General features: G+C 39.3%; 1 protein-coding gene across 2 annotated transcripts in view; it reads right to left on the bottom strand.

The window, feature by feature from the left end:
- Window positions 1–25,068, bottom strand: part of Cwc27 (CWC27 spliceosome associated cyclophilin) — a 175,797-nt gene that overhangs the window by 117,593 nt on the left and 33,136 nt on the right. The window lies entirely within an intron of this gene.

Genomic DNA, 25,068 nt, shown 5'->3' with positions numbered 1-25,068 from the left:
TGAGTGTTGAGATTAAAGGCATGTGCCATCACTGCCTGGCCTAAGTATATTTTTCAGTGTGTGTGGTGTGTATATGCATGCATGTGGGTTTGGAGACTAGAGCTTGACATCTATTATCTTCCTTGATGAGTTTTCCAATTTATATATTGAGGCAGGCTCCGGAACCAATCCAGAGCTCATCAATTCACCTTATCTCACTAGCTAACTTCCGGGAATCCCGTCTCTGCCTTCCAAGTACTGGGATTACATGTGAGTCATTACACGCAACAGCCATTAACATGGGTGCTGAAGATTCAAGCTGTGATATTTGGTAACAGACTTTATTGACTTTCCACGGGAAACCTTACCTTCTCTGAGGAGTGGATAGGGAGGGGTGGGGGAAGGTGAGGGGAGTGGGAACTGGGATTGGTATGTAAAATGAGAAAAGATTGTCTAAACAAACAAACAAACAAATAAATAAAAGCGAGAGGTGGCTAAGCAGGTAAAGGCTCTTGCCACCAACCTTGACAATCCCCAGAGCAAATATATTGCTAGAACTGACTCTGGCCATTGCATATGTGCATGCGTCTTCCACACGCATGCACATGCACGCACGCACACATAAACACACACAAATAAACATTAAAAACTAGAACAAAAGTAATTAAGTAGGTTATTCAAGACTAACATTTTAAAATCTTCATCTCAAGAAACAAAAATTTAATTAATTTGATAGTGATCATAGTACTGTCATTTTATACCAAGTGTCCACTCTCTGATAATATTTACTATTATCAAAAAATGTATAAGTCTTAAAAGCTGAACTCACTACATAAATAAAGAGGGAGTTTTCACTTTTCAACATTTCTCATTTGGACCTGGAAAAGGCCTGAGCTTGAATAACTTGGATCACAATTACACACATCCACAAGCAGCCTACTGCAGACATAAATGTTTGTTTGTAACATTTGGTGGGGATGAAATGGCAAACACAAAGGCCACCATTTAAAAAAGCTTTCCCAGTATATGGAAAATCTTACTTTCTCATTTATATAAAGTGGTCCTGGAACTTGGATAAATACAAGTCTTCCGAAATAGAAACATCACAGCAGCCTTACTAAACTTAGCATTGTTCTCAATGATGGGCATATTTCCTGAGCTCCACCTTTAGCAAACAAATGTAAAAGTACTGAAAAGTAAGCAGCCCTTCTATCACAGAACAGCAGATCTAAGAATGAAGACTGAAGAGATGTTACTGACAGTACTGTTACTCTGTCGGGTGACTTACATGATACCATGGATTGTCTCCTCCAATCTGAGTTGTGAGCCACAGACTTTTGTCAAAGGTTGTAGTAAGTCATGTTAAATCAGGCTTGATGTGAATGGGTCAACGTTAACCAAATAACTAAATTAGGAACATTAATGCTTCTTTTCTCTTTTCGGAAGGTCGATGCCTGGAACCTCTACGAAGAGTAGCATTATGAAAATTCTACATGGTGCCATGAAGGGCAAAAACAACTTCACAGAGGAAACTGTTGATTGGCAATTGAATGAAACTAAAAACATAACAGTAAAGTAGAGCCTAAAAATAGACATAGAGAGCTCTGCAGAGCCCCAGGCAGGCAGTACTATTTGTGCTGAATGTCCTGAGAGTCACCTCTTTCCTTTTCCTTTCCATTGTCTCCTAGAGCCACGAAAAAACACTAGGTTACATAAAGCATTTTGAGAAAAAAACAGTCACAGTAATAAACTTAACAGTAAGCTGTTAACTAACGTTCACTAAGTGATACATCTGTTACTTATAAACATGATAAGAATAATACAGTCTCATCTAGTGGCTTAAATGAACTAACTGCGTATTTGAATATAATATTCACATATGTGTAAAAGTGGTGAGATGTGTGATTCCCCTCTGTATGCTATGAATATGTTTTATTACTATTGGTTAACAAAGAAGCTGCTTTGGCCTATGGCAGGGCAGACTAAAGCCAGAGAGAGAGAGAGAGAGAGGGAGGGAGGGAGGGAAACACAGAAGGCCGAGCCAAGGAGATGCAATGTACCTGCTGAAGGAGAAAGACGCCAGAATCTTGTGATACATAGATTAATAGAAACAGGTTAAGATGTAAGAGCTAGCTAGGAATATGCCTAAGTTATTGGCCAAACAGTGTTATAATTAACATAGTTGCTGTGTGATTATTTGGGTCTGGGTGTCTGGGAAATGAAACATAGTCTCCATTTACAGTGGTGTGTCATATAACTTATATGGTAGTTTATAGCATCTGAATCTTTTCCTTAGCCAGGCATTGTGGCTCATCCCTGAAAAACCAGTATGTTAGAGACTTAAGCAGGAGGAATGCCAAGAGCAAAGGTTAGCCTGGGCTATTATATAGGAAGAGCAATCAAGTAAGAGCTTTTCTCATAAGACCACTCCCCCCACCCCAAATATCTTTCTTGTGTTATGCAATTTAATGACTACTTTATCACCAAAATTAAAATAAGTTTTAAATGTTGTTTGCTTTTTATTATCCAAATATTAGGAGTGTCAAAAATAAGCTCAAAGGATACATGCACACAAAAACAGTATAAATAGCACAAGATCCACATCTTTTTTTCTGTAGTCAAGAACAAAATAGGGGCAAGAGAGAGGGCTCAGTGGTTAAGAACTTTGTCTTGCCATTCTCCTTGCAGGGGAATACAGTTCAGTTCCCAGCACCCCACCAGGCAGTTTGCAATCACCTCCAGCTCTTGTTCTGGGGTGCAATGCCTCTGACCTCCACAGGCACCCACCCACAGACATATATACTTTAAAAAGAATAAAGTGAGCCTTTTCCACAAAAATTTTTTTAAAAAATCTTATAAATAAAGCCAGAGAAGTTGATGAATTTATAATTCTAAACAAGTTTAGAGGGAAAAGACATTACTGAAAGATATGGAATATTCCAATAATGAATAAAGTTTGTTATAACAAAAATTTGACCATTAGCTGTAGCAAGCTATTCCTTTTCACAGAAATGAATACACATTATCTATATTTAGCAAGATAACATCATAGAGCAATATACAGTTATTTCCACTGCTAATTTACATAATGGAAAGTGGAAACATTTGCTGTTTCCACACCCCAAGCCAAGGTATATAATTATCTTTGCCAAATGCTCAGCAATCTACACTTTGAGTGCATGAGACACCGATGGCCAGGACTACATCTGTTTTAGGGACATTTATGTGAGAAGGGAGAACGCTGGCCTAGTCTGTAATCCTGGGAAAACGTGGTTTAAACATTTATTTTAAATAGAAAATGGTCATAAAATTTGCAGTTAGAATATTTAAAATCATATGATTTAAAGATACTACATCAAAGCACAGTGAACAATTTAGGGAGAAATATTCCATTGTTCAGAGATTTTTAGTTCACCATTGTGAGCTTTAAATGATAGCTTTATACATAGCAAAATAAATAAAGCTATACTTATAGATCTAACGCTCATACAAAACCCTATCTTTTCCCGGTGCTTGCTCTCCTTTCCCATTTTGCTGATTTGGATCTTAAAAGATGTGTCTCTGTGCTGTTAAAAGGGGACCTGTGCAGGCTCCAGGAACGTTCAGCTTTGGGGATAGGAGCCAGAGAACGCCCAGAACTGCAAACCCTTTTCCTGTTCTATAACTGAATCCAAGGACAATCTTTAGAAACAATTCCTGCCTCACCAAATACGAACCTTACTTCTGGAGATGGCTCAGGGGAAAGGATTAAGAGCTTAGGTGTACACAAGCTTGAAGAGACAAGGCCTAAGCATATGAAGAGGTAACTCTTGGCCCTATGTATAGAATACATTCATGTCCTTGTTTGTCCTTGGTCTAAAAAAGAACAGTTGAGCTTGTTTCAATCACAAAAAAAAGCACAGACATCAGTACAAGTAGAAGAACGCTTAGAAGAACCTCTGAGATCCCCTCTGAAGGTGACACTGCACTGAGAATCAGCAGACAGAGGAGTGACTACCATTTAGTCAACAGTGTGACAGCCATGTTATAGAAATCCAGAATGCCAGATTATAAATCCAAGGTAAAGTAAAATGTGAAATTACTGCAAATCTCATATGTGGACCTGAACAACTGCATTACATCAAAGTACTCTTGGCTTAGGAAAGGAAAGTATTTATGACAGAAAGGATAGTGGCACAGCACGAAGAGACAGTACCAGAGCACAGCGGGTGGAAGAGCTCACTTAAAGTGAGTTAGGTTCCAGAGGACAGAAATCAAAGCTGTACTTATCACACTGTTATCCAAAGAGATATAGTTCAATAAACAGAAAAATTCCAAAACATCAGCTTGGCTTTAGTCTCTTTAGAAAGTAAATTTGGGGTGCTAAAAATAGATAATTTCATAAAAATAAAGAACTAATTGTGAAGTCACATGCATTCAAAATTCACAACTGATTTCCTGCCCACTTTGTTTAGTGATATACATATTCAATCAGTTATTGTTTATTATCCTAAGAGTAATTCTATACAGTGTGACTAACCAATAGCATAAAAGCTCCTGTAGAGTCCCAAAGTTACTTGCAGTTTCAATCAGAAGTCCTGGCAAATAGGTTCAAGAAAGAGAAGTAATGGATAGTTTGTGTGTCCTGAGCAAATGACGAATCTAACTTAGGAGATACTAATTTCCATGATACTCAGAAGCTCAGCATTCTCTACTTACATTTTCTGGCAAAGTTAATAACCTCCCACCCCCCAAATTAAAGCCATAGAAAAGTGAGAATCCAAACTGATCATGCCATGGGGAATCAGCTTGCAAAGGCATCCAGGTTGCAGGAATACAAGAACTGAAAGCAGTTAATTGAGGATTAGCCAAGTTGTGCCATCAGGGAAAACAATCTAACCGTTCCTACATCACACTACACTTGGATTTTATGGCCCTTTAAACTGCAGGAAGAATCACACAATGGTGTAGCACAATGTTACAGAGCACAGATGATGACTCTGACTTCTCTATCTCTGCTATCAAAGCAACTCCAAGTGTGTTCTCTGCTTCCTGAAGTAGTCTATTTATGCGAGACACAAAGTGCCTTCAAACTAAAGCAGGTGTCAACAACATGGTCTCTTTAAGTGTGATTTGATTTGAAAGCATAACTTGAGTTTTTAAACATTCAGAATCAGGAGATTACACAAATAAATTGGTATGTATGTGTGTGACAAAAACCACTAATCATTATATTCCTACTGTGGTAAGAGCTTTTGATACATTATCTCCACAACAATCCCTGTACAGGTTTTCCCCACGTTGATTCCAAGTCCAATCAAGGTTCCCTGCTGCACTTGTTTGTTAAGTTTTTGATTAATTTTATCATTGAGGTGAACAAGCATCTGACAGGTTAAACTTAAGAAGGACAGCATTATTTTACTTAGTTTTAGTGACTCATCAGTGTGACAGGAAGGCTGCAATGGACAAGCACTGGAAGAGCAAGGAGCCAGAGAAAGGGTCAGCCCCAGGACATGGCCTCTGTGATTTCCTCCCTCCAGACAGGCTACCTTCCATAGTCCCATCATCTCACAGTCTATGGAAAAATCTCAATCCAGAGCTGGGCATGATGGCCCACACCTGTAATTCTAGCATTTCGGGCGTAGCAGAAAGACAGGAGTTCAAGGCCATCCCCTGCTACAGAATGATCTTGAGACTAGATTTGAATACATGAGAACCTATCTTTAAAAAGAAAAAAAAATCAGTATATTAAGTCATTCATTAGATGAGTGTCCCCATGATTTAACTGTCTCAGGCAATGAGTTCACTGACATACTCATATATTTTACTATTAACCTATGATTTCTCAATCTAATCAATCTAATCTAACTGACAAGATAACAATCACAATTTCTTTAGTCTTCTTTTTCAGTGTCCCTTCTCCTTTATGAGAAAGAATCTCACTCTAGGCCTCAAATATTCCTCCCATCTCAGCCTTAGAATAAACAAGACCATAAGCACGGAGCACCGCGTCCTGTTGTTGTAGCCCAATCGTATTGTATAAGACTATTGTAAGTCACTTTAAAGTGAGAAAATGGAAGGAACTACTTCTAGATCTCTAAAATCCAGAGCAAGAAAAGGCCAGATTCCTTTGATCTAGGGTCTGTTAACTCATAAGTCACTAGAAAAACAGTTCAAAGGTACAGTTCATGGACCCCGGGAAATCTCAAAACTATTTCAAAAGAATCCACAAGATCAAACAATTACAGTAACAACATAATGCTGTGACTTTCCTTTTTCACTGTTCTGACATTTGCAGTGACAGTAGGAAAGCCATGGTGGGCAAACCCCTGAACTGTCTGTCCCATGTATTCGGTCAATGGCAGAAGTTGGAGAGTCAGGCCTTTGATTTCTACACCTTGTCAGGCACTCTGAGTGACTAAAACTAAAGGCTTGTTTCAGCTGAGACTATCCTAAGGAAAACAGGAAAATTCTTTAAATGTTTTGAAAATTCAACAATATTCTTTGGAATGGAACACCCAGCCTGAACACAGGAGCATGATGGCTGTTCTGATGGAAAACACTTGTGCAATTATTTCATTTGTGAGCTAAAAAGGTACAAGTCTTTTCATGTACACCTCAAATTTGAAAGAACAACTCACAAATTTTGAGAAGTTGATTATTCTAAATAGGCAACAAAGTGAGTTTCTCACTAGAAATTTTCATTAACAATGATAATGTGAGTATTCAATAGAAAATTATGATGAATCAATAATTTCCAAATGACCAATGCATAATGTTAGGAAGCCCCAAATGGGCAATGACTCATTTAAAGTGTAAAATAAACAATGGGTTTTAATGGAAAACAGATTATGAAGTGCTTACTGATTTGGGTTTAGAGTCACATTACCCATACCACAAGAAAATATTACCTGTTGGATTTGGGTCCAGTGTCAGAGGACAATCACCACAATGATCTGAAAAGGATGCTAAACGCCCTTCCTTCCTCAAACTACATATTTGTATGAAGCTAAATTTTCCTTCCACTACTTAACCAAAACAACTTAGCACATACAATACAGTGAATGAAGAAGCAGATACGGGACTCCATCTGTCCTCTTTTAGCCAGTAACTAAGCAGTCTGGGGAAAATGTAAAACATTACAACTCTTCTAAATGTTTTCTGTTTAGGGAATTTTGTTTTCTGGTCTGAAGTGGATGCTATTTATGAAAAGATCTATAATGGAGTCTTATTATCGTTATTCCAAAAGAACTTAAAACATTTTAAATTTTCACTTTAATTTCTAATTAGAGGAATTGCTGATTAAAAAGCAACCCAAATAATTAAAGCTTTTTGGAGTCCTTAATAATTTCTATGAGTGTAAAGAGTCTGAAGATCAGCAAGTTAGAGGATATTGAACCAAAGCCATACGGACTCTTTCTACACATACACAGAGGGACAGGAGACACCTGCCTTTGGCTTCTTTTATATTCTGGAGCTTTGTTGTCTGACTGCTGAAGTAGAACACCCGTACCCACACTCATACACCACACTTCACTATGAAAAACACAGTAACAAGCAAACATAAAAATCATCTTCTCAACTGTAATTCTACAACCCAAGAAAGTATTAGTAGCTTTAAAAGTATGGTGTCTTTACTAATCTCCAAATAGCAATACATCATTGAGAAGCTAAAAGGATCAAATGATAAGCAAACCTAGCCGAAGAGAAAAGAATCTAATGTGTGATTTGCAATGAACTATTTCTACTGAAAGACTGATTTAAGCACTATATGATGAAACAGCCACCTCGTCAAGCCTCTCAGGCACACCTGGAACAAAAAACAACTTTAAAATGTGCTCTCATCACAAGTCAGGTGCTCAGATTCCCGCCTTTGAATTGCTCCTGAAATCACCATCACAATTATTTGCAGCCCTCTGACATTTCACAGGCATTACATATGCACATGTGTACAACTACAGATTATATGTTTTAAAATTCTTAGCATCAGTGTTTTTCTTGCATAATTCCAAATTAAATTTTTCAAATTAGGGAAAAGCAATTATTAATTTTATTGCCTGTTTCTCGAGAAAAAGATTTCCTAAATTTTAAATAACATACAAATAAAATTGCAAGCATGAACTACTCATAAACCAAGTCAGTAAGTATCCTGTCATTAAGCCAGTAATTCTAAAGTTGGAAACCGACTGAATTTCCTGGACTTGACAAGTAACCTCACAAGTAAAAGATGAAAACAATGAGTTCAGGTAAGGGTTGTTTACAGAAAACCTAAAGCTAGAAAAGCCATGATATTAGCAGCTTTATCTGTTGCAATGGAATAGTCTTAGATAAATACAACAACTATAAAAACATTTTATTTTTTTTATTTCTTATTTTTTTGTTTTTTTCAGACAAGGTTTCTCTGTGTATTTGCCCTGGTTGTTCTGGAACTCACGCTGTAGACCAGGATGGCCTCAAACTCACAGAGATCTACCTACCTCTTCCTCCCAAGTGCTGGGATTAAAGGCATGCTCCCCACACCTGGTTAAAAGTCTATTTTTATTTGCCACGATTATTAGTATTTCTGTTCATATGATCAGAACATTTACTCATGCCTGCACAGGGAAGATGGACATTTGATGTATCATGGAGGACTTCTGTGGCTACTTCTTGGCCTGTTGTTTTACAGGTGTCCCTTAATTAGTGGGTGGACCAGGAAAGATACTGTGAATTTAGTAGCTGCTGCAAAGCACACTATGCTGTTTTAGACTGGTGAGTGCTTTGGAAGATTTCAGAAGATACTACAGGAAAAAGTAAATCAGACTTACATTCAGACTCAAACTATCTACACTGTCAGTAAAAAAGTGATCTTCAATAAATCAGTTAACCCTCTAATACTTCATCTGGAAACTGAGTGTTGGGCTCTGAATGCTGAAACTCTTACATACAGAACCCTCACAAATAGCATTAGTGCCCTTACAACTATGAAGGCCCAGTGTATTTCTCTTGACTCTTCTTTCCTATGAAAACATTCCATAAAAATGACCAACTGTGCCAGATGGTGGTGGTGCATGCCTTTAGTCCCAGCACTCAGGAGGCAAGGTAGGTGGATGTCTATGAGTTTGAGGCCAGCCAGTTTCTACAAGAGTGAGTTCCAGGGCAGCCAGGACTGTTTCTCACACACACACACACACACACACACACACAGAGAGAGAGAGAGAGAGAGAGAGAGAGAGAGAGAGAGAGAGAGAGAGAGCACTCTGGTTTAATAACTGTGAAGAAAAGAAAACTTCAATTGTATTTAGCCAGCCCTTCCTATAGTACTTTGTTATAGCATCCCAAATGAATTAGGGCACTAGGAGAAAATTAACACGGGTCCTACAACTTCAATCTTCTTTAATTTACTAACACTATGAACACTGGTATAGAATAATTAAGCGGGGCAGAAATTAAATACTATTTAATGGGAAAACAAATTAATGGTATTAATGGTATCCTACCTATTTAAAAAATATAATCTACATTATTGTTCTTTAAATTAAAAATGTCATACCATAAAAAGAATAAACAGTGTTTAGAATCACTTGAAACTTCCAGAATATATGTTAGAGAATATCTTTGTATGGAGGAGATAAAGGAAATATAATTGATGTAAAATAGCTACAGTTTATTAATGGATATTATTAACTTATTACAGCATTCTAGTAAGATAGGTAATATTTTCTCTTCTTTAACCTGAGGGCAAAAGAGATCAAAAAATATGAAGTTAAACAATTGTAGCCGATAGTCTTAGATGTCTTTAACCCCAAAGCAAATCTTCTCCACTACGGTATCTTTGATTCCTACAGATTAGTTCCTTTTTCTGAGTCAACTTTTCATGACTATTGACAATAGGAAAAGGAACAGAGGGTAAATCTTTCAACAAATCTCACAATACAAGGCCTCAATAACTGAGGACTTGGATAAACATAATGAGTTCTGAGGTTGGGTGAGACACCGAACCAGACAGCTCTGAGGGCACCTTCAAATACTAAATGTAAATGATGCAGCAATGTCAATGAGACTTATGCCAGTTATCTAATCCACGTTCCTATCATAGCAGAAATGTGTAACTTTATGCTACATAAATTGTAAATAACACACAAACAGCAAGTACACTGTTGAAAGGAATACAGAAAATCTAAGGAAAGAATCCAGAGATCTGCACACATTGGAAATACCAATAACTGGATACCATCATTTTCTTTAAAAAGGGGGAAATGAGTTGCAGAACGTGGGGAGGCCCAAAAAGACCCATTTACACACTGATCAAATGTCAGAGTTAGAAATTAAATACCGCACTACATCATACACAGGTCAAGGAAGAAGCAACAGGGAATTTGAGAAATATTTTGAGCTAAAGAAAAATAAAAGCCTAATTTGTCAGTTCCATTTCAACCAGAGAAATCACCTGGAGAGGTGGATGCATCACCAAAAATGGGTATATTTGATCATGGGCGCTGCCAGAAGACAGTGAAACCTACAGACACACAAACCATCAGACAGGGCAGCCTGAACTTCGAGGCATGGACTGAAGCTGCCACCCAGATGGAGTTTCTGGAGAGAAACCCCAACACTCCTTTCAGGCTTTTAGCTAACTGAATTAGGCCACCAAACTTCTGAAATTACCTGCTTTACCTAGCAAAGTCACCATTTATAGACTTTAGTCACATCTACAGGTCTCCTTTGCATGTGTTGGGATAACTGGTATCTTCAGACAAGCCGAGCTGGCATATAAAACATGGGTCATCAGAATAACAAACTAAAATTAGTGAGAGGCTGAGAAAGAAATGAGAGGATATTTGAAGTTTTCAATTTTGTTGCAGCAGGAAGATCCAAAAACCAACACCCAAAACTTCTACCAGAAATTTGAAAAGCAAACAAGACAGAAGAGTGGGAGAAAGGAAAGGAACAAATTAAACATGTGGAAGGAGGGAGAAAATTACAGACAATTATAGACCACAGAGGAAGTTCAAGGACTTGGTTCTTTGGCAGTGGGGACTGAACTGGGGTGTCTCACACATCATGAAGTTGTTCTCCACGGGAGTTGCACACCCAACCCTCTATTGATCAGATCTCAGTAAATTGCCTAGGCTGACCTTGAACTTGCAACACACTGGAGTCAGTTCATCACCAGCTGAGATTACACACCTGCTAGCTTGAAAGACTTGTAATGATATATAAAACCTGTTCATTGAAAACACCTAGTTGCAGTCTCTTTCTGCTTGGTCTAGACAGAACTTTCATAGAAGAGGTAGATGTGTACTCAAAGGTAGTTCAATTCCTTCGTTTCCTTTTTTGCTCTTTTGCATGCATGAACGTGTGTACATATATGTTTTTATTGTGTATACATTCATATGCACATGTATGCATATGTGTGTAGAGGTAAGGCATGATGTCATGTGTCATCCTCAATCACTCCTCCACTTTAATTTTTGAGACAGGGTCTCTCCCTGAAACGGTAAGTCGCTGATTTGGCTAGACTAATTGGTCAGCAAGTAGTAGGTCTCTCCCTGCATTGAGATTACTGGTGCACAACGCCATGTCTGGCTTTTTATGTGGGTGCTGAGGACCTGAGCTCAAGTCCTTGTGCTTTTGTGGCAAGTACATTCTTGTCTGAGCCATCTCCTCAGGTCCTAATACCTTCATTTTCAAGAAAACACTCAAAGTTAAGTAGGTAAGGGTGGAGAAATATACATGCACAAGCCCTCCTGGAACTCCTGTGGCAACGTACTATGTCCTGGTTGTCTTGCATATTACCAGCAAAGTGTACACCTAGGTGTCATGATGCTACAGTCAAAAGGGAAAATGTCATCATACCTATCTGCTCCATCTCTTTCTCTGTGGAAACTTATAGTGTAATGTTATAATGGTAAAACATGAATCTTATGTTTAATCTTCCTTTTACTTTAAGTTCATCCACAGGCTAACATATAAAGCACCCTTTTCTTCAACGGAGCCCCGGTACACACTGAAATAACTACTAAAAAGTACAAATAGACAAAATTAAACAAAACCAGCCCACAAACAAATCAAACTTCCTTCTGTATGTTAAAGATAAGAAATGCTACATTTATTCTTCATGGGTCTCCCAGAGCAGAAGGCCTGAGGAGGAGATCCCAGTTCAATTTCAGCCATCACGAGCCAAGATAAAATTCCAGCTACTTATCTATACGTCACCTCAGCATCCTCTTATTAATCATTCATCATTTGCTCAATGACAAATATCAGGTAATGTGCTTATAATAATAATCACATAGGGAAAAATTTAAACCACTTTCTTAAAACTCTGAGCACATCAAAGTTAAAAAATTGTAAATATTCTAGCAAAATCTCAAGAGTAGAAGAGGAAAATGTTATTGCCAAAATTGGATAAATTTTTTGTTTGTGTTTCAAGACAGGGTTTCTCAGTGTAGCCTTGGCTGTCCTGGAACTAGCTCTGTAGACCAGGCTGGCCTTGAACTCAAAGAGATCCGCCTGTCTCTGCCTTCCAAGTGCTGGAATTAAAGGTGCGCACCACACCACTACCTCCGGCCAAAATTGCATTTTCAAAAGTGACATTTTATATTATTTTCCTTAATATATGATATGAAATGTATCTGTCAATGTATGTTTAAAAAAACACATCAATCTTTTAAAAAGTGAAGTGTTTTCCAAAGCAATGAATGCCATCCAGTTATAAACAAGGCTATTCATCTCTCTAAAATAAAACAGTTGCATATACTAGCTAGTTAAAATTAGAATGTTATCTTTTAAATTTGTTTCCTTGAGTGAACATGTCCATAATCATGCTTGTAGATGAGTTATTTTTGTCTCATAAAGTTGTCATAAAATTTTTATTATAAACAATATGTTCTTAAGAGTAATATTTTCGTTTTATAAGCATTCAAAATTAAACAAATGAAATAAAAATAGTAAATACCGATTCAAGGAAAATGCCACGTGTTAGCAAACCCATTTCAAATAAGAGCTTTCCTTCTTTTTCTTAGCAAAATTACCCACACATTCTCCAGTTTGGGTTCTGGCTGCTGCGTTACAAACCTCCTTTAAACATACCTTCAGGAAAACGAACCTCAGCTAACCTGAAATTTTGCTTGAGATTTCCTTTGTATTTAGAGCACTAAATAGCCTATACCATCTGGTACTTTTTACCATATTCACGTACATGATGTAATCAATATGCGCATCTGATATGATTACATTCTCTGGAGCCCAGAGAGAGGTGCAGGGGAGACAACTAGAAAGTTTATGAAGCATGGTGGCCTATAAAGCAGTCGATAGGCTTAACCTGCCTCTTCAAAGCACCCAGGGGGGCTGGAGAGATGGCTCAGAGGTTAAGAGCATTGCCTGCTCTTCCAGAGGTCCTGAGTTCAATTCCCAGCAACCACATGGTGGCTCACAACCATCTGTAATGAGGTCTGGTGCCCTCTTCTGGCCTACAGGCATACACACAGACAGAATATTGTATACATAATAAATAAATATTTTTTTAAAAAAAAAAGCACCCAGGGACTGGGTCCATCTCTTCCACTTTACTGGTATTACATACTTTTAGTATACATAGGCCTTTAGGTTCTACTGAGGTTGCATATATGCTTAGTAACTATTAGCAATCACTTGACGAATCAGTTTTTCGGTTGACTTGCAGTACGTCATGGCTGGAAAACAAGCACTAGAAAAGCACTAGAAAGTGGCCTGCCCTGCAATTATAACTGAGAGAGCTGGACTGTAGGGAGTCAAAGGCCATTTACATTTTATCAATATAAGCCATCAGTGGTATCATGTTTTCAAAGTAGTTTCATATGCATTCTTATTTGACTTCATTAAAAAGCTACTTAGCAAGAAGAGAAGATACTAATCTCATCTAAAGATAAGAACATAATCTGAATAACACTGATTTACTCTGATCTCATTTAATCTATACTTGTTTGGTACTTTTGATGGATATATAAATAAAGTAAAGTAAGATATATTCATACTTTATTACCCTAAAAGTTCCCTTGTCATCTGGAACCAGTCTATCTTTTCCAGCTTCGTTTCCAACTGCGTCCACTCTTCTAGTCACAACAGATTATTCCTTAAGAACACCCTGTACTTTTCTTGGTTTCCTCTCTTAGAAATTCTCTTTCCCACCCACTTTCTCTTATTCAAGCCTTACTTCTTCAAGGATCAGATTAATCCATGTAGAATTCCTGATCCATTAAATTAAAATTAACTTCTCCCTCCCACGTGAAGCTGCCGTGCTTTCTCTACTCCCATCTTCCATACTGAGCTCACTGTGCTCAAATGGTTACCTGTCAGGTTCACCTGGGAGCTTTTACTGTGTGCGAGGGTAGTATGCTCACATCTACCACATGACATTGTAGGTATGGGGGGGAGCTTGTCAAACGTAAAGCACCTAGCAGACACAGTGCTGCCTTAGCATAGGTTCCCATCATGTTTGCCTCCTTAACTGCTCATCCTGGCTCCCTCCCTATCATTACAAGGGTGACCTTTCTAAAAAGAAACTTGATTATGTCATTTTCTAATTTAATCTTGATGTTGTTTTTTATCATCGAAAGGACAGAGCTCAGGTTCCACGCACGTGATTTAAGGCAGGACCATCATGACCTGTGCTTCTCTACTTCTCTAACACTTTCTACCTAAGTTCCTGAAGACATGCATCTCTGTGTACACAAATTTCTTCAGCTACCACAGCATCAAATTTTCACTCATGCCCTTGCACCTATTATCTGCATCCTTGATACACAATTCCAACATCCCACATGATAACCATAATATATATGGTGGTCAGCTCCTCTAGTTCAGGTATAACTCTATAGAAAATAGTTCCATTTTTCTAATCAGACGGAAATGCAACAACCAGTAATGAGTGCTGAGAAACAGAGGGATCACTGTAGAGGAAGTGCTGTCCACTGTAGAGGAAGTGCTGTCCACTGTAGAGGAAGTGCTGTCCACTGTAGAGGAAGTGCTGTCTACTGTAGAGGAAGTGCTGTCCACTGTAGAAGAAGTGCTGTCCACTGTAGAGGAAGTGCTGTCTACTGTAGAGGAAGTGCTGTCCACTGTAGAGGAAGTGCTGTCCACTATAGAGGAAGTGCTGTCCACTGTAGAGGAAGTGCTGTCCACTGTAGAGGAAGTGCTGTCCACTGTAGAAGAAGTGCTGTCCACTGTAGAGGAAGTGCTGTCCACTGTAGAAGAAGTGCTGTCCACTATAGAGGAAGTGCTGTCCACTGTAGAGGAAGTGCTGTCCACTGTAGAGGAAGTGCTGTCTACTGTAGAGGAAGTGCTGTCTACTGTAGAGGAAGGGCTGTCCACTGTAGAGGAAGTGCTGTCCACTGTAGAGGAAGTGCTGTCCACTGTAGAGGAAGTGCTGTCCACTGTAGAGGAAGTGCTGTCCACTGTAGAGGAAGTGCTGTCCACTGTAGAGGAAGTGCTGTCCACTGTAGAGGAAGTGCTGTCCACTGTAGAGGAAGTGCTGTCCACTGTAGAGGAAGTGCTGTCCACTGTAGAGGAAGTGCTGTCCACTGTAGAGGAAGTGCTGTCCACTGTAGAGGAAGTGCTGTCCACTGTAGAGGAAGTGCTGTCCACTGTAGAGGAAGTGCTGTCCACTGTAGAGGAAGTGCTGTCCACTGTAGAGGAAGTGCTGTCCACTGTAGAGGAAGTGCTGTCTACTGTAGAGGAAGTGCTGTCCACTGTAGAGGAAGTGCTGTCCACTGTAGAGGAAGTGCTGTCCACTGTAGAGGAAGTGCTGTCCACTGTAGAGGAAGTGCTGTCCACTGTAGAGGAAGTGCTGTCCACTGTAGAGGAAGTGCTGTCCACTGTAGAGGAAGTGCTGTCCACTGTAGAGGAAGTGCTGTCCACTGTAGAGGAAGTGCTGTCCACTGTAGAGGAAGTGCTGTCCACTGTAGAGGAAGTGCTGTCCACTGTAGAGGAAGTGCTGTCCACTGTAGAGGAAGTGCTGTCCACTGTAGAGGAAGAGCTGTCTACTGTAGAGGAAGTGCTGTCCACTGTAGAGGAAGTGCTGTCCACTGTAGAGGAAGTGCTGTCTACTGTACAGGAAATGCTGTCTACTATACAGGAAGTGCTGTCTACTGTACAGGAAGTGCTATCTACTGTTTAGGAAGTGCTATATGGAAGCTGGGGAACTACTGTCAGAAAACGAGGAGTTTCCAGTTTACAAAAGGCCAGGTGAGGTGACTCCCTTCAGTACAGTCTACTTCCATGTCTGATTTATAGCTTTGTAAAGGTTCTGGGTGCTTGAATTTTGTTTTAATATGTTCAGATGACAAGTGTTTTCTATACTAATCTATAGCAATTTCACGGTCCATAAGGAGTAAAGATCTACACATTATGAAGAACCAAACAACGAATAATCAAATCTACTTTTGTTTTGAAAAAGCAGATTGAGCCAGGAGGTGGTGGCACACGCCTTTAATCCCAGCACTCGGGAGGCAGAGGCAGGCAGATCTCTGAGTTCGAGGCCAGCCTGGTCTACAAGAGCTAGTTCCGGGACAGGATCTAGAAACTACAGGGAAACCCTGTCTCGAAAAACCAAAAAAAAAAAAGCAGATTGAAATTATTTTTTTCAAATGTAAATAAGCCTTTTACATTGTTTTTACTTTTAAAAAATACAAACCAGTGTTTTATGAAACATACTTTGATTAGTGCTTTCAGTTGCTATGCATTCTGGGAACTGAATTCAGGACCTAATGTGTACTAGGCAAGTATTCTCTCACTGAACTACATCATTGCCCATATAAAAAACTTTACTGAGACAAGGTCTCACTGGTTGTCCCGAGCTGGTCATGAAATCACTCTGCAGCCCAGGCATGCCTGGACTTGGGAGAGTCCTGCTCAGGCTTCTGGAGCAGCCGGGATAACAAGCAGGCACTGCTACTCTCAGCTTAGTAGTTTTATACATAGCAGGAGATGAAATGACCTACATCCCATGGATTAGATAATTTAAATATCATTTCATGTTACAATCATACTTACATCCCAAATAGCTTAACTACCTATAAACTGCATTGTTTTTCTGGAGGCTGGCGCCCTAGGTTTTGTTTCAGGCCACACATAAGGACTGTAGCAGATGTTTGTCCCTTCAGCCCTACTGGTAATTGTTAAAATCAACGGATACGACATAGAAATAAAACTAAGAAGGCAAGCCGGGCGGTGGTGGCGCACGCCTTTAATCCCAGCACTCGGGAGGCAGAGGCAGGCGGATCTCTGTGAGTTCGAGACCAGCCTGGTCTACAAGAGCTAGTTCCAGGACAGGCTCCAAAGCCACAGAGAAACCCTGTCTCGAAAAACCAAAAAAAAAAAAAAAAAAAAAAAAAAACTAAGAAGGCAAGAAATGAACATTCCCAGTTGGTCTGTTTAAGAGACCATTGTCCTACTTGGATGTTGATAGAAAAGACAAAACAATCTGCATACCAACTTGCTTTTAACTTTCTTTAGCATATTCACCTATGCTACCAAGAGATACGAGATGGCTAAGTGATAAGCGTATTTTCATTACTTGTTAACTGAGTAGAAAAGCCTAGTAAAGAGCCTTTATTGTTCTAAAAGGCTTATCATAAAATATAGCATACAAAAGGAACAAGGAAAGAAGAGGAGGAGGAGAAGAGGAAGAATAGGAGGAAGAAAAGAAAGAACATCACAGCATGGAGATTAGAAAGCTTCACCTTCCATCATAATAAATGCACTTTAGAGCTCTGTTACTGGACGTTTCTGCAGGTAACAGGCACACATAATCTTCACTTAAAACTAAATCTTACCAACCTTCAGCAGGATATCAAATACAAGGGCCTCTACCATTCCACTCTTTATTTCAGGCCAACAGAGCATTTGTCCAAACACTCAGAAGCCATGCTACAGCAGTGATCTGCCAGACAAATATATGCCTACTGGTGCAATACTGGCATGACTGTTTTAGGGGTAACCAATAACTTTCTGATAGAATTTGAAGCCCATTACACAGGAGAAAATGCATAATTGGTATAACTGGTACTATGAACATTGTTACAAGTCTATGGCTGATGGGGATAAAAAGGAATCTACTGTTGTTATTCTGCTAAATATTCATATTATTAAACTGACTTCTAAATATTTGTTTATGCCTGTAGATATATGTTGCTCTCAGACTTGGTCCAGAGAAAGTTCTTGATGCAGTTAGCAGACGTTAACATATATATTCATAGCTAAGGATAAGACACTGAATTCTTAACCCCAAATGGGACATCTATGTCAACCCACTCCTCAAGGCTCAGGGAACACTGTGCAAGAGGACACAGAAAGAATGCAAGAATCAGATTCTGCTGGAGAAGACAAGAGCCCTTCTGATTGAGGCCCCAACCCAATAGTTGCTCGACTCCTTCCTTCTACCTGCCATCTAGCACATGTTCTTGTGACCTGCTGCACTGATCATGAGGCCACTGACAGGTTGCAAATGCTCCAGTAGATAGACCCACCCCCATGTGTATATAGGCAGCATTAACATACTCAGTGGGATATAAAAAAAATAAAGAGAGAGAACATAAAGTTGGGAGCTGTTGTGTATTGGCAGGCATTGGGGGATGGGAGTGGAAGGTTGAATCCAGGGGGAGTCTGAGTAGGGTTATGGGGCATGTATATGATCAAAATACACTGTATACATACATGCATGCATATATACATGCATACATATATGGAATTTCTCAAAGAATAAAAATAATTAAAAAATATTTTTATTTTATATGTATGAGTGTTTGCTTTCATGTATTTACGTGTACCATGTGAATGCCTGGCACCTACAGAAGCCAGAAGAGGGCACTGAATCCCCCAGAACTGGAGTTACAGATGGATGTGAGCTGCCATGTGGATGGTAGGAACCAACTCCAGGGCCTCTGCAAGAAGAACACAATGCTCTTAACCATTGAGCCTAATAAATCACTATTATTATTACTACTACTACCACTACCACCATTACCATCACCATCACCCCCTACTACTACTACCACTAATAATAATAACAACAACAATAATAATAAATATTAGGCTACTCCATGCTTAATAAAATTCATTGTGTTAAAAAACTGCTCCACAGTCTGATATACTTTTCCCTTACCTCATTAATCAGAATATGGTTATATGGCCATTCAAGCTACATAGGAAAATGGTGATTACCTTTAATCTGGGCAGTTATGAGTTCTGCTAAATACTGGAATCCCTATGTTAAGTAAAAGGGAAGACAGATAATGGCTAGCTGACCTTGATGCTACCACAAAGCTCATGGCTTCCCAGTTCCCTTTCTACATTTATATATTTATATCAATGCTATAAATGAGTGAATGGACATAAGCCTAGCCAATAAGATTCTGTCACCTGGATGTTCATATTTGGGACACAAATCACGATAATTTTTCTCTGAAGAGCTGGTGTACACTAGGAGACCAATCACTGCCCTACAGAGAAACAGGCTTACAGAAAAGAATAAAAAGAGAAAAGCAGAGTCTAAGGCTGCCGAGGAAGAAAAGATGACACCTCTGACACCGGCTTCTCAGGAAGAGCTGCAGCAATGCTTCTATCTGGAGTCTGGCGACAGTCCTGTTCCTTCATCCAGAAACTCCTGTGTCCGAGCTAATATGAATGCATTTCTATTCCTTACAAGGAAAAGATCCTTAAGGTACCTTACGAGGATGTTATAATTTAATGTTCGGTGCATGGGAAGGGTTTCTCCAGCACTTCTCAAAGTGATGGAAGCCATCCATTGTCATCTTCCCTACCTCCTACATAAAGGCTGACATGACAGTAAAGCATAGAACCAGTTTGGAAAAGGTCTTCAATAACTACAAGTTGATATCCCTTTGAAATTCTGGTAACGATGACTACATAGTCTCTGTTACTTCTCTTTGCTCTGGATCAAGACAAAGATGGCAGAAAGATGTTGATCAAACTTATTGCACAATCACTGGTATCCCTCAAATTCCTGAGCAAAGCAGAGACTATAGTAGATTCCATTGTTGTTCCAGCCATTTCCTGTTCCTGCCAGTAAAGGGTCTAAACTTGGCTCAGTGGACACCAGGCTTTAGCCTCTGAGATGATGAAGTGATATGTCACCTCAAAGCAGAAATCTTAAGAGCTAGAATGAACCCGTCATCACTCTCCCCAATGCCACGTTGTTATCTCAGGAAAAAAAAAGCTGCATGCCAGGTCCTCAATCATTTCTCCATCTTATTTCTAGAAATAGGTTTTTCCACTGAACCTGGTGCTCTCTGCTAGAAAACTCCTATGCCAAACTCTCTTTAGCTGGGCACACCCGACTGGGTCCTACTCTCTGGGCTCTGAAGAGGTGCAGGTCATTACAGCCCAAGAACTGGTTTTGCTACCATGCAGCAATGGGCAAAAGACAAGGCACTTCACATTTTACAAGTCTAGTGTTTTAGGTTTCTTTGTTTCATTTGTCAAAACAAGGATAATAACACAAATTATACCTTGTAGCTTTGTTGTGGGAGGAAAAAACACTTGGCAAAATGCCTAGCCATACTGTAAAAGTACAATAAGTAACTGTTAAAAGTGGGAACAACTCCTCACCTTCAGAAACCTATAAATACACTCAACAAACCAGGAACATCAAGCACTATCTGAAGGGTGGCAAAGATCTCAAGAGTGGGGGGGGTGGGAGCAGAGGAGAGAGGCCTAGACAGAATCGCTAGCTATAATTTCCCTCAGGCCCTTGTACAATGTTATATGCTTTGTGCAAAACAAAGAAACTGGAACCACTGGTGGCCTTCTCTTCTTTCTTACACCAACTGTGCTTGCCTGTTCAGTGAACAGGTGAACTCACCATGAGCAGCTGGGGATGGCAAGAGAACAGCCAGTGCTGCAAACTTCAGTGGAAATCTATTCTCCAGGGTAGAGAATGACTTAACGAGTGTTTTCTGTAAAACTTCTACAATGCATTTCAGACGGACAACTCTAGTCCCCATAAACAACAGATGTTGTGAGATCGATGACTGCAGCTCTTAAGATATGCAAATGCCTCCTGCCTGTCTTGACAGGTCACTCTTCCCCTTCCACCCCAGGTGCACTTCACAGCTTCCTGTCTGCCATACGGAATCCAATTGTAAAAACAGTAGAGCTGTCGTATTTCTGGAGCATTTGCTTAAGTTGAAGTGAATGGGGGATGAGTTTAGTATAAAGATGACCCCTTGCATATGGATTTAACTAGTTCTCGGTGAACTGACTTAGCATTTTTAAAGTGATATATCATTTTGAACAGTTCAAGAAACAGTTTTGTTGAGAATATTCAAAATTCCTGCAATAAAGCTCCAAACAGAATGATAAAGGAAACTTGCCAGAAATACTAAAATATGAAATGGTTTATATTACAACCAATATTATTCCAAAATTTTAACCATAACAGGTAAAGACATTAAAACAAACCATCCAGTTAGCTTGGGGAGAGTAGCAATATTAATCTAAAGAACTGAGCTTGATGCACGAGTGTTAGTATTTAAACAGTGGCTCCAAAAGATGCTTTATCTTACTAGAATTAGTGTGACACATAAGAAACCTGTGGTATTTGACACGCTATGCAGACCAGGCAGATCTCAAACTTACGAGCCTCCCACCTTAACCTCCCAAATGCGGGACTGCAGGCATGAGCCACCACCTCTGCACCTCTTGATTTTCATAAGTTGGTATTTGATGCTTTTCTGAAATATATACAACTTACTCAATGTCTATAACACTGGCACATATGTCTAGTAGAGACCTTGCCATATTTACTTTCTACAATTCTTAATTTTTCATGATTGGTGTATGTTAAGAACAAAATATCTGAAAGTGGATAATGGTTCTTAAGTCTGGGAAGCTTGAGGTTAAGTCAGAGATGGCTGGAGAGGATCTCCTCTGTGTGTGCATGAGTGCGTGCGTGTGTGTGAGTGTGTGTGTAAGTGTGTGATGTGTGTGTATGTGTGTGCTCATGCATGCATGTGTGAGAGGGATCATGGTGTAGGCAAAATCTTTTCTAAGTAATCCATTGCCCAGATAACTAATTAGTATTATTGCCCTCCTGTCCTGGTAGTCAGTCCTTCATTCCTTCATCTCTCAGTACGGCTGCACCTGAACTTTGGGAGATGCATGCAGACAACACCAATTAGACAATGAACATTAGCAGACAGAACCCATTTCTCTTGTATTTTCATGTTTCCCGAGCCTAGCACACGGTAGTTCTTACACAGTGTCTAGCATAACAGTAACAAATATTTGAGATTAAAGTTAAGAATAGAATGGATAATTAGGAGATATACATTAAAATCAGCATCAAGTTCTGGTAAAAGCAGGAAAATGTTCAAACCAAGACTGAGTTTGACCTTAGTATCTGTTGAAAATATATTTAGACCACTGTTACTCCAGATCAAAGACATAATTGCAAGTATTATGTGTGGGTCAATTATCCAGAATTTAATCCATACATTTCTGTTTCTTAAGTCTCACTTCTTGCTTCAGTCCACAAAGATAAGAGAGAGTAAAGGGAACTCTGAAGGTTCAGCTCCACCCATTGCCTGTCAAGGCAATGTCCTGAGGCTACAATGGGGACACCCTGCAGAGGCTTCTAAGGCTGGAAGTTGCCTGGCTAGAAGGCCCACAGGTTTTGATCTTTTCTTTTTCTTTTTTTCTTCAGTTTTTTGAGATAGGGTTTATCTGTGTAACAGCTTTGGTTGTATTGGAACTATCTCTGTAGACCAGGCTGGCCTTGAACTCATATAGATCCGCCTGCCTCTGCCTCCCAAGTGCTGAAATTAAAGGTGTGCACCAACCGCCTGGCTTGATTTTTTAAATTTTCCTATCCTTTAAAAATTGTACTATTGTTTTAAAATGTGTTATTTTTTTGAAATTTAATTATCAAGCTACCTTTTAATTTGCGAAAAGAAAGAAAACAAAACTTATGTAGCATGGAAAACTTGTAACCAAAGCAGAGCGTGTGTGACAAGACCAGCGCAAATCTGAGGCTACACTTCCATTTTTCTAGAGGTCTAGAAATCCTAGAGGGGAGAATAATTCAAAATTCCAAGAGACATCCTAGTCACATATTGCAAATTCAACAGAGGACGATGACGAAACAGGGACTAAATTTAGTGACATTAAATTTAAGTGTTACCCAGGCCTCAGGAGTTAGAATATATTGCTTATGACTTTATAATAACACATCTCATAATTTAAAGCCTGACTAATTCATAAGGTCTTCATTCTTGACTTTAATATTTCTGTCTAGCTACTTGGCACTATGATTGCATTTTTCACATTAAAAATTAAGAAATTACACAGAAAAGACAGTGGTTTCATAACGACTGCAAGCATCACAGCAAATGATATTTGCTCCATCTGACTTTAATGTAGTGATTTATTTTGAATCAGAACACAAAGGCTAGAAATGAATAAGCAGGACAGAATACTCAATTTGTTTTTTACATGACTAACTTGTAGCCACTGAGTGCCACCTACAGGCCAAAAAACAATCCCTTACAGTTACGCTTTCAGCTAGGACTGCCATTTCCAGATGATAAAAGGTACTACCTTAACTGCCAGCCAGCTGTGGGCTGACATGTGCATCTCAAACTTTTATCCAGCCTTGGATGCACCTGGGAGTAAATGGGAGTTTAAGGTGTTTAGGCCCCTATAACAAGAATTCTGGTTAGCTTGTTCAGCAGCAGGGCGTCTTCTAGGGGTGGCTACATGAGGTGACTGCAAACATCTGAGTGAACGGAGGAGTGCTTACAGGTAATGTCAGCTTACTATCTTCTAGGGACACAGACCAATTACTGCACATTCACAATGCTTATGTTTACCCAAAACTTTAAAAGTAAACATACTTATTTAAAATGACCTCCACAGATGAGGTTTTTCCTAATACAGTGACTGTACAAAGTACTCTAAACTTAGAATTTTATGGTTTAAAATATGCAAATTATATTCATTTATAAAAACAGAAAAACTGTTAAAATAACTAGATATTTTCTAGGCTGTGACTATGTAAGAAATCATCAGAAGAACAAGACAAAATGACAAGCTCCACAGTGCCTGACTCAAATATCACCTCACTCTTCTAGAAAGCACTCATTTGCAGTGGCTCTCAAGCTTCCTAACGCTGAGATCCTTTCATACAGTTCCTCATGTCATGTTGACCCCAACCATAAAATTATCTTCATTGTTACTTCATAACTGTAATTTTGCTACTGTTATGAATTATAATGTAAATAATCTGTGTTTTCCAATAGTCATAAGCAAACCCTCTGAAATGGTCACTTGACGCCAAGGGGTTGAGACCCACAGGTTGAGAAGGACTGTTTTAATGTAACTAGTTCAGTTGCCAGCTTTGAAGCTCAGACACTGACAAAAGCCTTCTGTACCTTTCCATCTCTTCTCCTCTTACCAAATGCTGGTGGCCCTCCAAACTCATGTTCTGTTAAGAAAAGGAGCCATCCCAGATCTTCTCCACCACATGAAAAAAATTAATTTTGTTAGTAGTTCGATCTTGGACTTCAGCTTCTAAAACCATGACTAATAGGATTTTTTTTTAAAGTCAGAACTTTCATCAGTTTTTTTTTCTTCTTATTTTTGTTTTGTTTTGCTTTGCTTCGTTTTTCAAGACAAGGTCTCTCTGTATAGCCCTGGCTTTCCTGGAACTCACTATGTAGTCCACTCTGGCCTCTAACATAGATCTGCCTGCCTCTGCCTCCAGAGTGCTGTGATTAAAGGTGTGCGCCACCACCCTGAGCTCTCAGTTCCACTTCTGGTCACAAAAAAATGTGATCAGTAGACATTTCTGGGGATCACTTTTAGTTTTGGTTAGACAAAGTAAATACTGAGGGACCTCTGCAAAGGAAATGCCTCGATCTGAGAGCTTCCCACAGAAGGCTGGGAAATACACATCCACACATGTGTGCACACGCACGCGCGCGCGCGCGCACACACACACATACACACACACGATTTCCATGTACTTTTATTGTATTGCACAGATCAACTGAATAAAAGACATCCTGTGACGCTGCCGAGCAGTGATGGGGTATAAGATGTATATATCCTAGAGTTCTAATAAAGAATCAC

This window comes from Arvicola amphibius, chromosome 3 (assembly GCF_903992535.2).
Source record: "Arvicola amphibius chromosome 3, mArvAmp1.2, whole genome shotgun sequence".
NCBI classification, from domain to species: Eukaryota; Metazoa; Chordata; class Mammalia; order Rodentia; family Cricetidae; genus Arvicola; species Arvicola amphibius.
Note: the sequence above shows the minus strand (reverse complement) of the source record. Positions and strands in the feature narration are given on the sequence as shown.